Here is a 24,130-nt window from a genome sequence, read left to right on the forward strand (position 1 = left end):
AGAACATATTTCAAGTCACTTCTTTGACGGAACATATTGGTTGGCATTGCGTAAGCTTCTGTTTTAAGAGACAGATGGCAATTACCCATTTCTGTGCACTGGTATCTTTTAGTTTTAAGTATTACATTTACTGGTGAGCTGGATTTTGCTCTATTTTTTCCCCCCATTTTGAGCAGTTCTACCTTACAACGTCTTGTTACAAAGAAACATTAAGATGGGTGCCTATAGAATTATAACATTAAATGGTGTAAGAAGGAAAATACTTTAAAAAAATGAGTTCACATTTGTGATTAGAGTTGCTTTCTTTGAGTTGACTGTTTCCAGTTTTCTACTGCCTTAAATATATGTTAGAAGGATAGTCATGGTTATTATAAAAACAAGTGCATTCCAACTAGAAAACCCCTTCGTGCTATTCACTTAGTTTTTCAGAAGTAAAACTCTAAAAATATAATAAGATTTTACTTATATTCATGTTACTCTTCTAAAAAGTCTGCTTTTCTATACAAAAATCCTAAAGAATATAAATAGATTAAAATCTCTAATATTTTAAAATTTACACATTGGTCAAAATATGTTCTTTTTGAAATGAAAGGTAAAATTCTATGATCCTTTGAAGTAAATATTCAAGCTGGCATATTTTAAAATGAAGCAAAATATAAAAGGTTAAATAATTCATGATTCACCTCTTTCAATTTCTTCTAACACAAAGGAAAAAAATGATTTTGTTTAAATTTTCACATACTTCTTTTGTACTTTGGCTATAGAGACTGACATGAAGTAAGTCATACATATTTGGGAAGAATAAAGAAAGATTATTTAATTTATCAAAATATACTTAATTTAAAGTAAAGCTTTTTTCCCCATCTATTTAGTGATTCTGGAAGATATTTAAATCATTCTCTGGACTTCTGATAGGTACAGATTACAATATAATTTGACATTCTTTTTTGTTTTTAATGTAGTATATTTGTAATAATAAGTTTAATGGTTATGTGATGAAATATCTACTCCTTTAGAAAGGGTAATGAAGGTTCTACAGCTCAGTTTCTAGGCAAGATTATATCTAGTTGGCCTGCATTGCAGACAGTCTTTACTGTAGAATTCAGAGGCTCTAATAGTTCCCAGATCAGTTTCCTAGGAAGCTTCATAAGTTTGCCCTTGAATGTAGCTCAGGACAGTTTCAGCTCTGCATTTTCTACCATCACTGCTTGCACTTATTAATACCACTTCCTAATCTGTTCTATTATCTTTCGATTGTTGTTGTAATGTTGTCGTACTGTTTCACTGAGGCCACAAAAAACCTCCTATTAGCCAAAACAAATGGCTTCTTCTTGCATCTCAGCCTCTTACATCTTTGCACCCTGTGAGGCCACTGACAATTTTTTCTTTCCCTTCCCTCCTCCTTTGACTCCAGTGACACCGGTGTTCCCTTCCGGGACTGCTCTTTTTTTAGTCTACTCATGGGCATTCTCACTGCCACAATTTCAACTCTCATTATAGGCTGTTGACTCCAGAATTTTTATCTCTATTGCTGACATCTCTTGGATTTCAGATCTTTAGTTCCAATACTAGTTGACGGACATGGGCTCTTGCATGTCTCTCAAACTGTACTTACGCTCATGTCTAATTTACCACTTCAATACCCTTCGCCTTTGCATTAGGCACTCATTATTGCCCTCTTTCAACATTTTTACCTGCCTTCTCTCCCATAACAGTACTATCAACAATCAATTAGTCATCAGGTCTATGAGAAATGTTTTTCAAACATTTCTGAAATTGGCCTTTTCCTTTTCCTTTAATTTTTGCAATTGCAAAAATTGCATTCTCTCTTTCTTGTTATAACTGCTGGATAATAGATCTCTGTGTTTCTATATTTCTCCTACTCTAATTAAAACTCTATAACTCCAAGATTTTAATATTCCTAAAGGTTCCACTTTCCTGATCAAAAACTTTGTTCACTCTTTCTTTTCAAGTAAAAGTACATGCTCTTACCTCCTGGTATTTGAGGCCCTACACAATCTGTCTTTATATATTTAGCTATGTTTATTTCTTAAATACCCTTTTCCAAACTCCATGTCTCATCTCCAATTTTTATATAAACATTGTGTTTTAAACATTTCATCTACAATATTTTGTTTAACTAGTCTATTGAGAAGTTACAATTCATTGAATTTTAAATACAGCATAGCTTTACTTTTCCACTCAGTCATGCTCTCAATTTTTCTCGAATAAACCATCCTTGCTCTAGGGATGTTGTTACCTCTTTTCATGACATTGGCCGGCTTCCGGAATATGAGGTCAGTTTCCTGACAGTTTTATTTCAATACTCAATCTTGATTCAAAGCCTTTCATCTTTCCATTATAAGGTAGGGCTTTGGCTCTAGTGACTTGCAGGGGGAGGTGAGAATTGGTTTGTGTTTTACTTTTTATATACCTCTCCCTCTCTGCACTAGCTCCTCCAATGGGGATTGAAAGAGCAAGAGGAAAAAAGTAGATCTCTTACTTGCTTAGGAGAAGTTATTGGCCTCTTCTTGTTTGGCTCATTGTCTATGGAATGCTGGTGGTGGGTGGTGGCATCAGCCTGCCCCATCAGTGAAGGTCTTAGAAGGGCTCTTTATGCTTTCACAGTTCCTTGGAAGGTTTGGTCAAATTGTCTGATTGACTTCCAGCTGTTGGCATCATCATGACACAATCTTCTGATAGATCAGTTTTTTTTTCTTTCACTACTCTGGTGATCTCAACATAACCTGCCTACCAGGGTCAATTCTCAGGCTTGTGGGCATCTGTGGGAACCAGGGTTTCAAGGGAGAATGGCCTGGTCCATTTATAGCTTGGCAGTCTTCCCCTGTATTACCTCTCTCCATTTATTTCTTCTCCAGCTTGAGGGAGATTGGCTTGTAGCCCAGATGTTCCCCAGAGGACTAATAAAGAAATGAAAAGCTGTTTCTGTATCTTATGTGGCCAGGGGAAGATTGGCAAGGACACTTGTAAACCCAGTGTTCATGAGTAGAGCTCCTTTTTCTAGCCCTTTGATAGCCTCTTTTCACGAGCACTATTCTCCTAAAAGGGGACCTCTTCTTTCCTAATCCTGTGCTATTATGGTAACCACTGTCTACATTTGGCTATTGAGTCCTTGAAATCTGATTGATGTTAATTAATATGTATTATAAGTGTGAAACACATCAGATTTCATAGACAGGGTAAAAAATAATATAAATATTCTGATTTTCAAAGTATGTATTATATGTTAAATTATTTTGAATATATTGTTTTAGATACTATGTTGCTAAAATTAATTTCACCCATTTTTTTACCTTTACTAATGTGACAATGAGAAAATTTTAAATTATATATGTGGCTCACATTATATTTCTATTGGATAATGTTGCTATAGGGGGCAGGAAATGCCAGTTAAATCCTACATATAAATTTGTTTTACTTTGTAGAATCTATTAAAAAGTTTTCCTCTATTTATACTGTTCAGCTTTAGATGAAAGTCAAGATATTTTTGAATCTGCAAACTTAATGAACATTGAAGTAGACAGGAAAATGTACACCATCATGAAAATCAACCAATGTTAAGGCTAGAAATCAACACATTATTAAAAAGTTTTGTGGTAAATTTTGACAAAATGGTACAAACTCTTTTCATCATACTTGTTAGTATTACCAAAATATTATAATACTTTTTCTAAACTAATCTAAAAATACATCCTATCCTACAGTTAAGTCTGACTTTAGGTGGAATGCTCCATAGTGAACTAAAACACATTGTTTGCATCTACTTATGTGAGCAGGGTGATGTTATATTATTAAAAGAAATACACATTTCCCTTTCTTAGTTAAAATGAAAACATTCTAAGCATTTATGAATATAAATCACCATTAACTATAGAATTATGTGAATTTATCCCTTTGGTAAGCCATATAGAATTGCTATAAGAACTGCAGACTCTATCAAGGTAACCTCTCTTCCCTCATTATAGTCATTATGAAATATTTAAACACATACTTAAAATGAAGTTGTCCTTTTCCTCCTGCCCAGATGTCATTTCTTCCCGGTGAAAGAAATGTCTAAAAGCATCCACCTTCCCTAGCTAATTGAAGGTATATGAGAGCATGCCATGATTGGTATTCTGATTGCACTCGGATTCCTCTTCATCCCCATTTTTGTTTCAATACTGTCATTATCATAGTCTTACATTATCATACGTATAGCAGTTATGCTAGACGCAGAGAAGTTGTAAAAGATGAGAATTGTAATTGTGGGTCTTAGAAAAAATATACATGAGGGTTTCTGAGAAGGATATTTAATAGTGAAGTAATAAACATAAAAATAACTAACAGTAACAGATGGCAACCAAAACAAGGAATGAAAAGGTGCTCTTCCAAATCCAAAATGGAAAAGTTTGCAATTTTAATATTATTGGCCTAAGGTATGTTACCTATTTGACACCAGTAGAAATCTCTTTGGTTTTCAAATTTCAACTGGATTTTGGATAGGAAGTATGAAGAGAAAGAAAAAGTTCAGATTTTGTTTTGTGTTTTTGTCCAAGATTTATGCTATAATGGGAAATTCTTTGAAAGAATAACTCATATGATTGAGGCAGCTCTTTCATTCCTTTTTAGCTGCTATTTTGAGCTGCTAACTGCTGACCACAACACATTTCTATTTAAAATGAGTAGTTCTAAGAAAGCTAAAATCACTTTAAAATATGTGTAATTTTAAAGAGTAAGTGCATAGATTTTATTCAAAATAATGCATATATATATATATATATATATATATATATATATCACACTTATACACACATACATTTTCATGTGAACTTTCTTCAAAACAAAAAATTAGATTATTTTGATCAATACTGAAAAATAATTCAACATTGTTCATAATCTAAAATGGCATAGGCTAAGGGGAACTGAGCGTTTGTTTCAGTTTGGATGAACAGGGTAAAATATTGTGCTATAGAATCAAACAGATTGAAATACAAAGAAAATAAAGTGAAATTGCATGGCCTCATAACATCTGTAACAGGGCCGTAAAACATCAGGGGGACAGAAAGCTCATGAAAACCTGAGCTTTCTAGGCATCTGAGATTGAGATCTCCATGATTATTACACTCTCTTCAGCTTCCTACTACTTACCAAAGGAATATCCTGATTGCACTTTATGACCTTGGTCAACCTAAATATCTTTCAAATGGTACCCCCTCTTGACGCTCATTAAATAGTGAAAAAATAAATAATTTCTGATGTAATTTAGCCTTTTCTCAGAAAAATCTTCAAAATGGGGTAAAATACTTATTTGGAAGAAACAGTGATTGATATTTTTTAAAGATCAATGATTTATTAGATTTTATATTTATTTCTGTCCTTTGCTTCAACAATTTTGTATCTCAAGTTGATGATCCTTCAAAAGATTGGAGGGGAAGAAGTTAGAGATTGGATATCAGAATTATCTTTATAAGGAACAGATCTGATGTTCATCCTTTATAGTTAAAAAACAAACAAACATAAATTCTCGCTGTTACAGCACAAAGTAGGAATGCAGGTTCCCTGGCGGCAGCAGCTAAAGAGAATGGACGTCCAGAATCTGTATTTTAAAATGCTCCCCAGGTAAAACTGAAAACTGGTATAGCTCGTTGAAACAGGTCCTCAGTCTGCATTGGGGAATGAGTTGTACAGTTATTTTCTAGCCTTATTTTTAAAAGTAGCTTATTAGAATTTACATGCCTTAGAGTTTGCTTTCTGTCTTGGCATTTATGGAGTATGTTTTAATCTATTACATTATCTTAGTGGGTGACTTCAAAAGCTGATGTTGAAATTTTATTTTTTATATATTCAGAGATAATCTCCTCCTGCTTGATAGAAAATACTCTTTTGTTTTTGGACTGCTTTGAAATTAACCAGGTTAATTTAGGTACTTGAGACTGTTTATAAACAAATAGTAACTTTTGTATTTAAAGAGATACCATCAATTCCAACTTATAAATATTAAAATCCTTTTTATCTTCTCTGTGCCCACTGCTACTTCCTAGATAATTACAGCAATCTCCTAAGAAACTCCCCCTACCTCCAATATTACATTATTTATTATAGTTGACACACGAAATATCTTCATAGGGGGTGCTGGGGAAAAGGGACTGATCCCTTTGCTGAATATTCAACTTTTATAGCATAGCATTATAAACCTTAATAATATAAGTTCAATTTATCCTATTAGCCTCATGTCTCAACATTTAAATCTCCCAACACAACAGGTGTAATTAGTGTTCATACTTTTATTCATACCTTTCCTGCTTTCTAGCATGCTCTTCCTTCCAGTTTCTTTTTGCTTAGATTTACAAGAACCAACTGAAATGCTATATTTTCTGTGAAAATGTTTTCTGATTCTACCACAAAGAGCTTTTCCTCTCTCCCATATAGTAATTTGAAAATACATTAAGCAATCCACATTTATATTGTGTTTATTAGTGTATATGTATTATATGACCCAGAACTGAACATCTCCTGTAGTAGAATGACTTCTTGGTTCTTAGGTAAGATAAAAATAAAATACAAGAATTTTATAGACTTCATGATGTTCACTATGCCTTGAGATTATTCAACACTACAGTCTAAGTCTAGTTTTCTAATAGGCAGTTAGACAGATATGAGCAGAGAAAGGACAATGGGCCAGGTACAGAAGGTCACCAGGGTGGAAAGCCCTGAATGCCTAGCAAAGGACAATTGTAGGGTGGGAGTCTGCCCCCAGGGTGGCCTTTTTTCCCCATTGTGTTTTGGACCCTCTGACCTTTCCTCCCTAGAGATAACATCTAGGCCTCACTTGTATTTCAGCTCCAGGGCCAGAAAAGCAACAAAACCAGTCACAGCAGACCTCAGGACCAGGACCAGCTGCATTGAATGATGCCCCCCTCCCACCCCCTAACCTCCCTGCATCAACCAAACCAGTCAATCAGTGGAGATCACAACCCTGAAAGGACACACCTGCAAAGCTGCTGAATATTATAATGAAATCTTTCCCTGGGACCTCCCCTAAAATCTCCCTTAAAACCATTAGGACTGAGGACCCAGTGCTCGCTCTTCCTCCTGGGAGCAGTCTTCGCCTGTGTCTTTGCCTTTCCCTTTCCCTTCTCTCCAACCCCTTATCTCCCTACCTCCCCACCTCCCCACCCCCTCCCCAAGCATGTTACTATTAGCTTCCTCACTCTCAAGCTCCTTCCTTTACCTCTATAACTTGTTTCCTAAGCCAATTTCTTCTAGATATTACTTCTTCCACCTCTGTAATTTTACCAAATAAACATTCTCTTGCAGTTTGGGTCTGGGCTCTGAATTTTTTCCTAGCCAGAACCAAAGTAACGAGGCTGCTGAACCCAGGTTTAGTCTGACCCCACTGGCCTCACACCTGGTCCCATTCCCGCTGCCTACAAGAGTTTGAAGAAGTTCATTTCACAAACATTTGTCCCCATGTTACAAAAGCCTCCATTCTCCTCCCAGTTTCCCACTTCCCTCTCATTGTAACTGGTCCAATTACTTGTGAGGGAGACTTAAGGTAAACAAATTTCTGTTTGTATTTTCCTAGATGTTATCATCTTCCTTTTGGTTCCCTAACTTTCATGAAAATTGGTATATGATGATTTGAAGACATTGAAATACCTATTTTGCATATGGTTCAGGGGCAGTTATCTCTAGTTTTACATCAGAAGGGACTGAACTCTGTGGAAGATTAAAATGAAGATCATAGTTGAGATATTACAAAGCAATATCAACAAAGAAAAGATCTAAAAAAGAAAGCAATCTATTATGCAAACACAAAGTTCTTTTTGGAAGAGATAAGATTCAAAAGGCTTTCCTTCCACCTGAGTTCTCTGAAATTCTGTTTAAATTCTAGGACTGCACACAGTTTACACCATGTTAAAGAGCTAATATTAAGTTTCTCATTTTTGAATACCTTCAGGAGAGAGACTATGGACTATTTATCATTAAATATTTTCAAAGGTATAATTTCTAAATGATAGCAGTTAGGCTTTTCATGAATAAATGTTTATTGATTAAATGTAATCCTAAAAGAATAATTCCCATTTTAATCTTATCTATATATTTCCAAATAGTTCACTTATTGCATAATATTATTGTATGCTTTCATTCCTCCAGTTATATCAGAAATCACAGAAGCATGCTCCTGTAGTCAGAGCAGCAGTGACACATACTGACATCAACCACTGTTTGGGGTTAGGAGCAGTGCCCAATACTGGGGAGAAGCTGATTAAATTAACTCAGTGGGAAAGTGACAAGATGACTGAGTGCAATTTGAGTGCTCCACAACCCTTCCCTTTACTCTCCATTTCCAGCATTGCCCAGCCTCTTCTCTTTAGCATCTCACTCACATCTTTAATACCTGGTGTGTGATACCTGGCTCCTTTTGGTCTTCTTGTTTAAGCTGCAATGGGAATATTTGGCTTGTTCTATGACAGATGAGTGCAGCAGGAAAGAGATGTAATTGCTTTGACTCCACGGCTGTAAATGGATACTCCCCTTGGTAACACAACTTGCTTCATTTAGACTCAAACATGCCAGGCAGATGCAGATGATCAATTCACAGCATATGATACAAGTGAATATCTTTCTCTTTTATGCTCTGTTTTTAATGTAATAGCATTACAACATCTGTTGTTCTGAGCATCACAGATCTATTCTTTCTGATGTAAAGGTTTGCTGAGCATTGATATTTTTGCTAAGAATAGAATGTTTTGTGGCAATTAGACTACATCATATTTTGATGTCAAAGTCAAATGTTCTCAGAAAGGTCATTGTTGTGTGTGTGACCTACTGAGCAGTATTACTATGATAGATATAGTTATAAAGAAAGGGTATTTAACTGATAACATTCCGGGAGTGGGTAAAGGGGTAGAGAAGAAAAGAAAGGTTTTTGAAGGATAATCTCATATGTCAATAACATTCTTTGAGACTGGTCTCTACAGAGCACTTTTGTTCCAGATAAGGAATGCTACTCAACACTCTACTCATGAGTATCTGCTGTGGTATTATTTGGTGTGTCTGAGAGCCATTTCTACCTATCAAGATGGACTCGAAAAGGAAAAGTAATAGTAATAGACTCTTTCTCTGAACCCTAGAATCATAGGGTTGCAAGCTTCCTAAGTACAGTAGAGAAATATTAGAATGGCTATAACAGGAAAAATCAAGAGTTTAAAATTTTTTCACTTTCACATGACTAATATTATCATTATTATTATTAATCCTTACCAGAGGATATTTTTCCCATTGCTTTTCAGAGAAAGTGGAAGGGCGGGAGAAAAGAAGGGAGAGAGAGAGAGAAAGAGTGATAGAAAGAGAGAGATCAGTGTGAGAGAGACAAATTGATTGGTTGCCTCCTGCACATGCCCCAACTGGGGCCGGGTACTGAGCCTGCAGCCAAGGTACCTGCCCTTGACCCTTCAGTCCACAGGCCAACGCTCTAACCCCGGAGCTAAAACAGACAGGGCTAATACTATTTTTAAGGGTAAGTTAGTTCACAGGTTTAGACAGTGGTGTAAATAGGTTTACATAAGGTACACCTGTGAATTAATTTTTCTGATGGAAGAATCTTGGTTGCAATATAGATCTTCATGTTTTGCTGGCATAACATTGCTAGTTGCAAAAAGGACATGGTGAAGCAGAGTGGCTAACGGATACATAGCATCACATTTAGAAAATGCACCTCAACATGTATCTTCTGCCTTATTTATGTGCTATCCTAAAAAAAAAATCAAAATAATAGACAAAAACCAAACACCCCTGAATATAAAACAAGACAGTAATAATAATTCTATTATTCTAGGCTCTAATACTTTATTTTAACTGAAAACTCTCAAATTTTCAAGCCCATTTAAGGCTGGACATTATTTTTAAAGGCAAAAAAATAATACATTCTTAAATTTCTGAGTAAAAAATCATTTCTCAATAAGAATTTTAGAAAACAGGATATCTTGTTAGTTATAATGCCTGGAGCCATGGCTTTAGGTATTATGTCCTGTTGTCAATCCATTTTTCAATCTTACAATCCAATAAATTTTTGCTAAAAATTTACTTTTACTTAATAGCTTATCTGTAGGGTGCACATATTTGTTCATATTCACACACTCAGGAGAACTGTAAATTATATACTACTTTATAAAGAATTTGGAGAATTAAACTAAACAAAAAAGTTGAAAGATTGAAAATTTTATTTTTAGATTTAATAAAAAATGAAGCACCTGTTATGCCATAGTAAATAATAATAATAATAATAATAATAAAAAGTCAAGAATATGGCACTGTGTTACTGAGATTTCCAAAGTTATCAAGCATTTCTGTTGAGAATAATTGGACCTATCAAGATATAAAATAGCAGCTGGGGACATTTGAAGTGACAATTTATATTTTGTGCAACCCCCTAGCCAGAGACGTGAGCAGCAGCATGAAATAGTAAAAGGATGATTAAATCAAGCCAGAATGCTCAAAAAGATTATTGAAAAGACACGTTCGAATAAAATGGGTATCTTAAAGATGCAAATATTTGTTTGAATATTTACAATTTCAATTAATAGTTATTCAGAGCACTAGAAATAAAACTCAGTATTTAGATTACTTTACATTAATTTTGAAATATGTAATTAGTGGTTACTGCATTGATTTATGCTTTGAAGATGGTCTACAGTTGAAAATAGAAACTAACATTGTATCAATTAATGTCTATTCAATTGAGAAGTACTCCACTGAGCAGATCATTTGGGGTAAATAACGGATAAGGGAGATAAGAAAAGAGCAAGGGAGTCTGCAAACTTAGTTTAAAAGGTGTTTTACCTACAGGTCGTGGCAGAGATTAATGCCCATTGCGTTGATTCAGTTTGAAGAATCCATCAAGCTTCTTAGAAATTATCTCTGTGCATTCTTTTAAAGATGCAAAACCAAAATTTTCAAAATAGCATAAAAATTCTTTCCATTAGGGAACCCTAACCCTTCTCTTTTTACTTATATTTATATGTTTGATATATTAAGATCCCAAGTTGCTCTCTAAAACATATATGATCACTTACTAAGTACTCCCAGAGCTATTTTGAAATGTTGTACAGTTCCTTTTTCTTCAATGCAAGCTAAATATTGTGTATAAATAATTATATTAGCTCTAACTCTGCTTTTCTAAATGACAAAAAAAAAAAAATTAAGTGATTGAGAACTTCCCCAAAGCATCAAATTATTACAATTAATATCTGATTTGCTAAAACTTGAGCTATGGTGTATTTTTAATAATGAGACTTTATACACTTGATTTCAAAGTGGAACAAATCCTTAATTACCTTGAATGAATCATACTTGGAATTGTTTCTTCCTTTATTCAGCTTATTGGTATTATTGTGGACTAATTGTGTAAAGGTGTAATTATTTTTTGAACTAGTGAGAAGATAAATATAAATTAAAGTGGCTTTTTAATTTTCCAAAATTCTTCTTCCTCCTATTAATTGTCTGCGTTGAAATCTGAAAGCATTCTGGTCTGTTTGGATCGTTCTATAGTTCAGAGGTTTTTAACCTGTTTTCCATCATGACATAGGATACACCTGACTGATGAATTTGTAAACAGTGGTTGAGGGCAATTCTCGAGGCAGAACCTGTGTCATCAGACTCTTTTCTTCCCCATTAAAGAAAACAGATTGAATGCAGCCAAGGGAGGGTGATGTATAAGAATAACCTCCAGCATTGCAGAAACAAGGTCTGATAGGAAAGTGAATTATCTCACAAATTTTGGCACTTTCAGTATTATTAGGGACAGATTATTTCTAGTATACCATTGAATTTTGACCCTGGGTGAGAAGTTCTGATAAAATTGTCCATGTTTTTTCCTTCGACATTCCACGTTTGATTCTTGGCTGCTAGGGTTTGACAGTGGGACACCTTCTAATTTAAAATGATGGTCAGACACACACCTGAAATGGTCAGCCAGGGTACACTTTCAGGATACTTCACCTGGAAGATTCCTTTTTCTTGTCCACTAAGGTAACATATAATTCACTGTGGCTTTTCTTTTCTGGAGCTTGCCCAAGACATCTCTAAAAGTGAACATACATCTCAAAGATGTATTATTCACAGAGAGAGCTTAAATACTACCAAACTTATAGAGCAACTGCAATTGAATTTGAATAAATTCTGATTCCTGACCTTGGGAGAGTCACAATCTATTTTAAATAAACATAATAAAAGGTATGGCACAACTTGAGTTGGAAGAGGTCACTGAGAGCTGGTTGAGGCCAGGCAATCAGAGGCTCCTGCCACCTCCCCACCCGGGGGCTGTGCGTTCTGCCCACGATTCCCACACACTGGGAGCTGTTTCAAGGAGATAGACTTGAGAGAACAAGACGGGGTTGAGACCATCTGGACTGCACATGGGACTGAACCCCATCAAGGCCTCTCTGTACCCTTTGAAGATTCTGGTGGGTGGGTGCAGAGATCTCCTCCTCTCGTGGCCACCCATGACAAGCCTCGTAGATAAGCTCCCTTGCTTATTAAAGCTGCCATCTACCCTTCTGCAGTGGGCGGCCCCTTCAGTCTCTCCTTGCCTCCCGAGTCCCGAGTCCAGCTTCAGATTTCAGCCTCCAGTTTCAGATTTCAGCCAGGGAACTCTGGAGGCTGTCAGTGACAGGGAGCTGCAGGCCTGCAGATAATTTACTAATTACTTTTCTCTTATGTATAATTTTTCTATAAAATTTGAATAAAATCTAAAAACTAATGAGCAAATATTCTTTTTCTTCATAAAATAACACCCTGTTCTTCAAGTTTACTGTCAGATACAAAGTTTTGTGTGTTTTTTTTAACTATATCTTTATTGATTTCAGAGAGAGAAAAGGAGAGGGAGAGAGAGAGAGACAGAAACATCAATGATGAGAGAGTCATTGATCGAGCCCACAACCCGGGCATGTGCCCTGACTGGGAATTGAACCCCGATCGCCTGGATCCCAGGTCGACGCTCAAACGCTGAGCCACTCCCGTCCGGGCCAAAGCTCTTTTTTTTTTCTTGAGAGGATAAGAGACCTTGAAGTTGGCTTTCCCATCGGTGTTCTTCCTATAATTACTTCTTCCTCTTTTGTTGAGCAGCATTAGAGCCGATGGGCGAAGCAAGTGCAAGTGGGAATGTGAGAGTACAGGGGCCAGTCACTCTTCCTTCGTTTACATTGACATTAACAAAGGTGACAATGATAATGATGCTGAAAGAATTAGCTTGTATTTACTGCTCAGCATGGCCCAAGTGCCCTGTTCTACATATGTGATTTCATTTTATACTTATAACAATCCAGAATCTCTTAGAATCCGGGGGAGTGTTTTCATTATTTTCTGTTTTATGAGTAAGAAACCTAGAGTTGACTTAATTTTCCCAGGATCACAGAGGTAGATCTAAATAGCCAGAGTAAGATTTGAACTCTAATACTGCAATTTAGAACCGAATTTTTTAATGATATAGCTGTAACATATGGGGTGGGGCAGAAGTAGGTTTACAGTTGTGAGTATGCGAAACACAGAGTTTACTCACGAGAACCTTTTACTTCCTTATGTCACACATAGACTGCTTGGGCCTATATTAATTTTCATTCTTGCTTTAGTCTACCTTCAAAATTTGGTTTAATTATCATCACCTCTTGTGTAATTTCCCTGATGCTGTAATGTTTGCTTGTTTTCTGCTCCCATGACTACCTGGTTCTATGACTTTCACAGCATCCTTAACATTATTCTGTAATCAATTATTAGTTGTATGGTGTCCTGCATTACATTTCAAATTCCTTAAGAGCAATAATTATGTGTACTTTTACTTTGTATACCCAATTTCTAGGGAATGTTTTAAATACACATAGAATGTATCCAATAAATTTTAACAAATCCAGGGATTAAGTAAACTTCTAGAATTACTTGGGATCATAACAGTATTGTTGATCACTATGTTCCCAGTTCCAAACATGATGTCTGGTACCTACAGAAGCTTAATAAATACTCATGGGACAAATTTTTAAATGAGTGAACTAGAACAGATAGCTTATTTCAAAGGAAGTAGTATCTATAACAAAATACTTTTTTAAAGGAGTCTTTCAATAGCATGCAAGCTAAAATGAAACCCACTCTAAGTAACATTTTTAATCACCTTAACCATTAGAAAAGAGCGTGTCTACATTATGCTCCTGAAGATAAGAGTAAATGCATGTGCGTCTAGTAATTATCTAACTCATGTATTAAGCACTGAGCTCAAGTCAACCACGTTGGAGGCATCTGGACTTGGAGTCAGCTGGATCTCCTACTGTGGATACGGAAATTTCCAAAACACACTGAATAGGCACACGTCTTAGTTGTAATCATTAACAGCTAACTCTGAAGATCTTAATGTAATTTAATTTTATTTAAATTATATAGGAGTTCTTAGACTCTGGGGGAGTGTTGAGATAGATTGTAATACAGAGGGATTATGGGACGTCTGAAGGTTCAGTCAGCAGACACCAGAGCAAGTATATCATAGTGCAAGAGCAGGCAGAGTTTTTGCTACTGCTACTGATGGCCATGAATCTGACTGCTAACTTTTCTCAGGCTTTGTCTCACACGTTTATCACTAAACACATCTCTGACCTGCACGAGGACAGTGAGATGGAGAATCTGGCTTCTCGAAGAGTGAGTGGCTGCCATTCCCCCCACTCATGCTCCAAGGGAGATCAGGGAAGAGGGTGCTGGACACTAAACAGCCAAAAAGAGAAATATATCCACCACAGATGATGACTACATGGTGGTATCCGTCAATGAGACAATCTTATCTTTTCAAACCTCAAGTCTAGTTGAAATGTCAGGAAAAAATAATGGTGTTTCAAAAAAGGGACCCAACTGCGTTCATAAAATAATAGTGGGACACATGTCGACAATATGATGCATTTCCTTTTTGGATTTGATGGGAACATCAAAGATGGAAGTGTGAGAATGCAAGGGCAAATTTTTACAAAATGTAAGACTCAGGTAACTAAAATACCCAAATCTTTTGAGGTCAATATTTGACATACCTCCTACTACTAAATATAATTGTGTCTCTTTTAGGCACAGAAGCTTAGTCAAATTAGGCATTTTTAAAAGATTGTTAAAAGAAAAAAGGGAAATATTTAAGAGAGGCACTGAGGAGGACTGGATTTCCTGGGTGTGTGCGGTGGGAGTGGCAGTTCTCTCCATTGTTCATGTTGCCTCCATTGTTCCAGGATGGCTACCGGCATTTAACTTAATTTCCCATATACATTTTTTTTTTTTTTTAATATATCTTTATTGATTTCAGAGAGAGGAAAGGAGAGGGAGAGAGAGAGACAGAAACATCAATTATGAGAGAGTCATTGATCGAGCCCGCAACCCGGGCATGTGCCCTGACCTGGAATTGAACCCCGATCGCCTGGATCCCAGGTTGACGCTCAACCGCTGAGCCACACCCGGCCGGGCCCCATATACATCTTGTATGTAACAATCTGCAAGAAGACAGAGCAGAGGGAAAAGAAAATATTTTTCTAATTCTTTTTTCTTTCTGTAGAGCATTTTTATCTGTTTAAGAAACTGAATCCAGAACCTGTGGTTTGTGGAATTCTTTGGTGCATTTGGAATGAAAGAAAAAGAGGTGAAATCTAGTGTACAGCCAAAATATTTTTTTACATGAATAATACATGGGGAAAAACATGGTAAATGGGCAAAGCAAGTAACTATCAAAAGAAATGTGTCTAAATTATTTCAGACCCCATAGGAGATATCACCAAAGATTATGAGAATGATAACATACTTGAAGAGCACATATGAATGGGCTATGGAATCTACCAAATTCTTAAATACATTTAACTTCTAATTTCTGATAGTGAAAATGACTGGCAAAATTTCAAGGGGGATTTGTTTTTTTGGTATATCTTCAGTTATTAGACTAAGGCTAATAATATATATAGCAAAAAAGTTCTTATGGTTACAGTGTCAGATTGGTGTAGGGGTATTACCATATAATAGTGCTAACAGAGGTAAGCAAAAAAAATGACTTCTGTCAGTGTCTAGGGCTTGTATCACTTTGACAGTGTTTCGTGGTGATTTCTGAAGTCCTTGCTAAATTTCATGCTAAATAGAGAAGGTCTGTGATATGATATGCCTAGAGTGGCTAGCAAATTGATGAGTTTATTTTTGACATAATTAAATTAATACAATGGGTTCCTTGAGATCTTAGGTTGTCTGATGTTGGTGAAATTATACTCTAGATAAGTGGTCATTATGTATAGATAGACAAACTATACAGTACTATTCAGAGCATATTAGATTTAGACCAAGTGTGTTTGTTGATTTTAAAGTTTATCTTATCACATGGTGGATTCTGTGAAATGTGCACCAAAATAACATCTTACAATCTGGTATAAACAACCTATGTTGTCATCTCAGGAGGTTGGAATTGGATGTATGTAGGTGGAAATAATAATTTTATCTGTATTATCTTTTCATTAATACTTTATAAATGTAACTTCTAACAGTATTTCTTAAAATTTATAGACTAACAAAATGTTATTTTAATTTCAGCATTCTTTTGCATTTGATGCTGATTATATTTATTTGAAGACAATGGTCATCATCATACCACTGGAATTTAAAGGAAAATAATTTTTTTAGCAAGTTTATTGAGCCTGAAATATTTTATCTATATTCAGTTCATCAGATCACCTCATTTTTCAAGCCGTGGGAGGAAATACTATTCTTGCTTCTTTATTTGTAAACCAATGATACTTCTTTTTGAGCAAAAAACTGATTAGTAGTTATTCTTATTTGGTGGTTGGATGTAAGAGTGCTTTTATGTTAAAAAATAAACAACCACCCCCCCCAAAAAAAAGAAAAAGAAAGAAAGAAAGAAAGAAAGAAAGAAAGAAAGAAAGAAAGAAAGAAAGAGCAAGAAAGAGAGAAATTAGAGCACTATTCCAAGTTTAGTGCAGTATTAGCCAATAATAGATTTTTCTTTTGCCTTTAGGTAGCTTCTGATCCTAGTCTCAATCCTTACTTGAACTCAGTTGATAGCTGTGTGCAGACATCAGTAACCCTGGATCGGAGGATTGCAAAGATTCACAGAGAGTAACAGTCATAGTCCAAGACAAGTAACTGAAACGGATGCCAAGAAGGCAGCGTGACTTTCTCTACCAAAGGTATGTCAGTGTTCTGTTTTTGTTTTTGTCTTTGTTTCTCATTTTAAGAAGAGTTCTGATGGAAAAATGTATAAACAACTTGGTTTCAGAGGTGATAGTTTGTTATTTTATTTTTTTCAGTATGGTTAGCTTTTATTACAGGTTTACTGCTCAAGGCCTAGCTGCTTTCTTTTTTTTCTTTTTAATTTATCTTTATTGTTGAAAGTATTACAGATGTCTCCCCTTTTCCTCCACTGATCCCGTCCACTCCACATCTGCCCCACCCCCAGGCCTTCCCCATACCAATGCTATGCCCCTGGGACATGAAAAGGGACTTTTGATAAGACAATAAATGTGATGACTGCGAGTGGATATATAAAGAAGAATCATGTACAGATATTTCTCTAACACAAGAGATATACAAAAAATATTTTACATGTTGATAAGGCAACTTACATTCCCAGTGACCAACTATTACTAAAGTCCAATCATTTCTTACCCTTAATTTCTCTTACCTAACAGTGGCAGGTGTCCTCATGCAAAGCAAATGAATGGAAGCTCTTTCCTAAATCATATATATGCTGCCAAGTAGTGATTCAAAGTGCAACAACTATCACATCAGTGGATTTTAAGATATTTTATTTTAACTTTAAAAGGTAATGGAATTTCTGTATTTTCTGTGGCAAATTAACAATACCATATACCACCTTGAGTGCATATTGATTATATCACTTTATAAAATCTTCTGCCTGAGGTTTAAGTTACTGACTTTAGGATCTTATTGGTCTGATAATTGCATTTCAGTCTGCTTTGGGAAACCATGCCTGGATTAATTGAGTCATTATAGTTAAAGTTGGTAATAAACAATAATAGGAAATATTTGTTTCTTTAAGTGCTGTTATTGCATTTAACCATTTTGAATTATTAAACCATCCAAATCAATACTGCTCACTTATTCTTAATGATGAGCTCAATGACATAAAAGTAAACAGTTTTAAGAAATGACTTTCTTTTTGAAGCCCAGCGCATGTTGCTATGTATGCAGAGGGCAGAGTGAACTTGTAGCAGCTTTTGGCAGTTTGAAAATTATTGTTAATTAACTTTTCTGCTCAAATTCCTGCAAGCTCAACTGTAGTTGATGAGTAATCATGCCACAGCCAATAAATCCTGAAGTAATTTCATAAACATAGTTATTTAACCTAAATTGGATTCTCCATCAATTGAGACAAATCAATTTTTAAATGCCATATTATTGTGAGTTTTAATAATACTGCTTTATGCTTATATTGGTTTACACTTAAAGAACTTAGCATTTCTACATTCTAATATTTCCACAGGGAAAATACTAAAATAGAAATATAATTAATAGTAATATGTATAAAACATATACTTAAAATATATTTATTTGCCAAATCTGATATGTAGAAAAGATATGCCATGGTTTTTGATGCAAAGAAGAGACCTATGAAGCAGAAGCTCTCAGCTGTACTTTCAGCTTTATCACCTATAATTTGAATGATCTCCAACAAGGCACAAAATTTCCTGAGACTCAGTTTATGCCTTGGCAAATGGAAATGAGGCACCAAATTCTTGTAAAGATATAAAGTTAATGTATCAGCAATGCCTCATAAAGTATTTTACAAACACAGAGGATTACTTTTGTCTGTTTTTCATTAATTCAAGTTTGTTAAATTCACATTCTATATTTCTGTACAGGTATATTTTGTATGATGGAAATGGCTTCAAATTTGTTTCCAAAATTATTATGAATTTTATATATATTTCTTAATTTAAAATTCAATATGATTTGCTTCACAGGGTCCTACACTGATAAATAAGAGGGATAAACTGATCTCTTAGATAGTAAAATATGCAAAGGAGATGCCAAGTTAGATCAGACACATTCTGGGTTAAAACTGGGATATTTGATTTTGAAAGAATTCCAGGAGCGGTGACACATTTCTTATTAGTTTAATCAACATGTAAACAAGCTTTTGGTTAAAGGAATATGTGCTTGAAATACATGTTACATCAAGATAAAGAGAGTAAAATTCTACTGAAAGCCTATTTTACTACTTTTCTGGGGAAAAAAATGAAATGAGGATGGAAGCGAGATGGATTTGTTTTATTTCTCGATAGCTATTGTGCTAAGCAAGACTAAACGATTCCTTCCTTCCTTCCTTCCTTCCTTCCTTCCTTCCTTCCTTCCTTCCTTCCTTCCTTCCTTCCTTCCTTCCTTCCTTCCTTCCTTCCTTCCTTCCTTCCGGCAGCTCTGTATGACTGTGGGCCATATGTTCATGGCTAGGTGCTGACTCAGCAAGAGTAGGAAAGCTTGGTTCTGGTTTTAGACACTCCCACTGCAATGGGGGATGATGACAACAATGTGCCGCAATAGACACATGTGTAAAATGTTAAAAACATCAAAGGGAGATGTAATCGAGAATGTTGGGAAGCCTTCCCACAGGAGAGATATCAGAGCCAGTGTTCGTTGAACAGTTTGATATAACTTCTTCTACTTTTATTCTCACATTTTATTTCAGTGAAAGAGATTTCAGCATTACACTTTATCTAAATCCATATTACTATTTTCAATACTCTGCCTACATTATCTCACAGAATTTTAGGTGATGCAAAGATCCTCTCCTTTCCTATTATCACTTTACAGAGAGTTACACAGATACCACAGAGCCAGAGGGCTTTCTGACTTTAGTCCAGGGTGGGTCTCTTCACACATCTTTTTTCAGATTATGTTCTTAATTCCATTTAAATTCATATTATGAAAAGCATATGAAAGCATATGAAAGCATATGAAAGTCCTAGATGTAGATAATTTGTGTTTTTACTTGTATCTTCATTATTTGTATCTAGCCTCAAGTTTACTCTTGGTACCCCTAAGTTGATGAGGGGTATCCAGAGAGAGAGAGAGAGAGAGATGGGGAGTGGCAAGGGATGGGGAGGGGAGGAAGTGGAGGGGGGAGAGAGAGGAACATTTTACATTATTCACTGTAGGTAACAAAGCAGTTCAATGGAAGCAGAATATTAAGAAAAAGAATATGCGGTTTTATGAGGAAACATGATTTATGTAGCCGGATTTGTAAAGGTTGCTCATGAACACAGTGATTTCAATTCATCACAAAGCTTTAAATGTCTACTCTGAAGGAATGAGTACGATTGCATTTCTGAGGTCTTAAAGAGACAGAATCGATGAAATGAGAAACATTAAATTAATTGAAGTGTGAAATTTTGATGCTGGTGAAAACTTTACCAATTGTTTAAGATATATGAAAGTTCTTTTTGTGTCCCAATTCTTGCTTTTTCTCAGAGGGCATCCACCTTTCTGCCTCGATGACACTTCCCACTGATTTTTGAGGTCAGTGTAAGAGCAGATTCCTTTTATGCCCTGGTTCTTTATTTAACTGCAGTTATACTTGGCCGTTGAATAATGCTGCAGTTGAAGGAAAATGTCAGCTTTTAATTAAGTCTGTGCATCTTGTAGAGCCTCAATAAGGAGCTCTTGATGCCCAGCTGGGAAATGACTGGGTAACGCATTATTAGCCCTCTCAATGGGGTTTCCAGACTTGCTTTTAGTCTTTTTACTTGCCTTTCAGCAGGTAATATTCTACTTCAAGGAGACAATTTTAGGTCATTAAAATATCAATATTTAGCCATTATGGCCTTTTTATAGTTTGCTTTATTTTCTTGGAGGTGGTGAGGTATAGTGGGTCAACCAATGAACTTCGATTCAAATCTCAGTTTTTTCCCCCCAGATAAAAATTAATAACTCCTAGTTCTTCCTATTCTGAGTTTTCTTTTGAAATCATTATTGCTACACAGTCCATGTTCACTGGTGATAATTATAGATTTACCTCTTTAAAAGAAAATGTGGTTCTCTGCTGTTTTAAAAAGAATGCGAAATTTCACTAAGGTAGTTTTAGAGAGGGAGAGACAGAAACCTCAATGATGGGAGAGGCATCATTGATCAGCTGCCTCCTGCACGCCCCTGATTGGGGATCGAGCCCACAGCCCCGAGCATGTGCCTTGACTGGGAGTCCAACCTCGAGCTCCTGGATCCTAGGTGGCTCAACTGCTGAGCCATGCGGGGCTGGGCATGTTACTCTTTTTTATACTGAAGCTCAGAGGATGACTGATTTGCTCAAGGGTTTACAACATGTACCTGGCAGAACTGGGATTTGACCTAGTTGGTCTGACTATAAAGCTGGGATCCTGAATTCAAGTAGTCTCAGAGGACAGACAGGTTAGATAAGGTACGAGACTAAGAAATACTAACCTGGAGTAAGAAATATTTCTCAGAAAGAAACAATGGAATCTTCTAGTTGTACATAGCCCTGTAAAGCATCTATTCAAGTTACACTGAGAACCAAAGTCTTAAATTATCAACCTCAAATACTTGCTTTCAGTTTAGGTCAATGCATTCAGCTTTTCCCAGTTTAAAAAAAAAAAAAGGTGAATATAAGTTACACTTGAATAACTAAAAGACCCCTCAAGACAATTTTTGCACTAAAGGAGACTTTCTGCTCAAAAATTAAAGTCAAACCTTTGTCTTTTATTGATTAATCATCCTGGCATGTATAAATCAGACCTTTGTTTAGCTCTAGGTGATTGCTACAAAGTAGAATTTCTGGCTTAGTGTGGTATGATTTTCTAATATTTCAAAAGATACTAACAGGTTGAATTTTTCAAATAAAATTTTCCAAATTGAAAATTTTTTGTGGAAAAAAGTACAGAGATAAGAGAACCTTCCATATACTTTAGGTCATTTACGATAGCAAATGTGCTATACTATAACGTTCCTATCACTCTTAACACTGTTAATAAACATCGAGTATATGCTTGTGGCTGAGCATTTTTAAGTCTGGTGAAATATAATAATTTGGCACATGTTAACTAGATCATAAATTTTTTTTGGATAAAATATTTTCGTATATGAAAGCTGAAAGACAAACTAGCGGAATCATTTGTACTGAATTTTTCTAGATGTTTATTTGCTAACTTACAGGGCATGGTATGAGGAAATGGAACAAAAGTTCCATTATCCATTGTTACCATCATACTAATGTGTCTTAATTTATCCCCACAATTAGTCCCGAGCATATACTACTCATGGATTCATTATGGCATTTTCATTCTTTTTATAATCACACACTGAAAAACATATTACTTAATCAAATACTATCATAATTCCTACTCAAATAATCATTAATGCATCATGAAAACCTTTATAATGGAGCATTTTATAAAACCTTTCAATAAGATAAACACCAGCTAGTGATTACTAAAGTTGTAAATATTTAAAAAAAATTAGCCTTGATATAGATATAGACTTGCTTTAGAGATACAGACTTACATTAGGAATAATGTTTATAAAATGTTTTCTTTAAAAGTGCTAATATGGAAATGACTGAAAGCAACCACCGGTGCACATTTACCATCAGTTTCCTTTTATACTGACTTTGCTAAAAGTTAAAAATTCCTCCTCTTCTGTATTTTTGGAATGACCAATATGAAGCTCGTGTTACAGTCGGCATTGTAGCTGCCTGTATCTCTCAGGAGGTCCTGGGATGGAATAGATGAATACAGCTGGACGTGGGGAGAATAATAACTGGTAGCTACATGAGGTGTTTATGCAGATCAACTCACTTCAAAACCTGAGAGAAACTATTAGTATATTTTGTAGCTAAGGAAACTATGGCGCAGAGAAGTGAAATAGTTTGGCTAAGTTACACAGCCCGTAACTCATGGCTCTGGGACTTGAACCCAAGCCATTTGGTAGTCAGAGGCATTAAGTTCGCTATTAGACATACAGTGCTGCTTATTTATGGTAGGCGTGCTGGTCTGATTTATATACCAGAATCAGTCATTTATTCATTGGAGCTATATTTTCATTTTTCCCTTCCTTATTTCACCAATGAAGTATGATCTCTGTAAAAACTAGAAAACATAGAAAAGTCATAGTAAAAAAGGAAAATAATCTATAATCCTACCACTTGGAGACAGTAACTGTAAAAATATATGTAGATTTCTATGTACCTATGCATGTGTGTGCATATGTATCTATGTATTTTGTGTATGTATTGTCCAATATGCAACATTTTAAAATCTTCGTTTGTACTCATATCATCATTTTAAGCTTGCAGTAATCAGTTGTGTAGATATATGTTCAGCTTTTAACACAAAGAATGCATTTACTAAAACTTAAATGTACCTTAAGTTCTCTAGCTAACTGCCTGTTGTTGGATTTTTTCTCTATCATAAAGAAAATCTGGAGGGAAAATGTTTGGTTTTTCTTTGTTAGGGTAAATATTTAAGAGTAGAATTATTAGAGAAAGTATTTCATTTTTTAAAAGATTTTGATCCATACTGTCAAATTATCCTCCAGTAAGGTTTTATTTACCAATGGTACACACACGGTCTTATAGTCTCACAGCCAATTAATCACAACTATTAATGTTATTCTTAATTTTTGCCAGTCTGAAAGAGAATGTAGTATCTCAGGATATTGTTTTCACTGGATTTTCCTAGTAACCAAATATTAACAACTATTTTGGCTTTTCGTTGATGGACCTGATTTTTATTTATTATCCTAATCCTGGTTTTCTTTTTGAGAATTTGTATTTTGGTTTGCTTCCTATTATTTTGGAATTTCCTATTATTTCTGGAATTTCTGCTCATCTATGTATGCTTACTATGTTTTCTTTTTAAACAGGTAAGTAAAAGTTTGTAAGAAAGATTCACAGTTGCTGTTGTTGTCATTGTTTAGAATTAAATAAATATAAAGTTAATTATTACTACATCACTTCTTTCAGCCAGGGTTTTGTGATGTCTTTATGTGATCAAAATAACAATACATTATCAATATTAGTCACTTTATTAGACCATTTTATTATTAAATTTATATAACCTACCACCAATTGTCAAATGAGCTTTAAAAATGC

Source organism: Miniopterus natalensis, chromosome 4 (genome assembly GCF_054644295.1).
Source record: "Miniopterus natalensis isolate mMinNat1 chromosome 4, mMinNat1.hap1, whole genome shotgun sequence".
Taxonomy (NCBI): Eukaryota; Metazoa; Chordata; class Mammalia; order Chiroptera; family Miniopteridae; genus Miniopterus; species Miniopterus natalensis.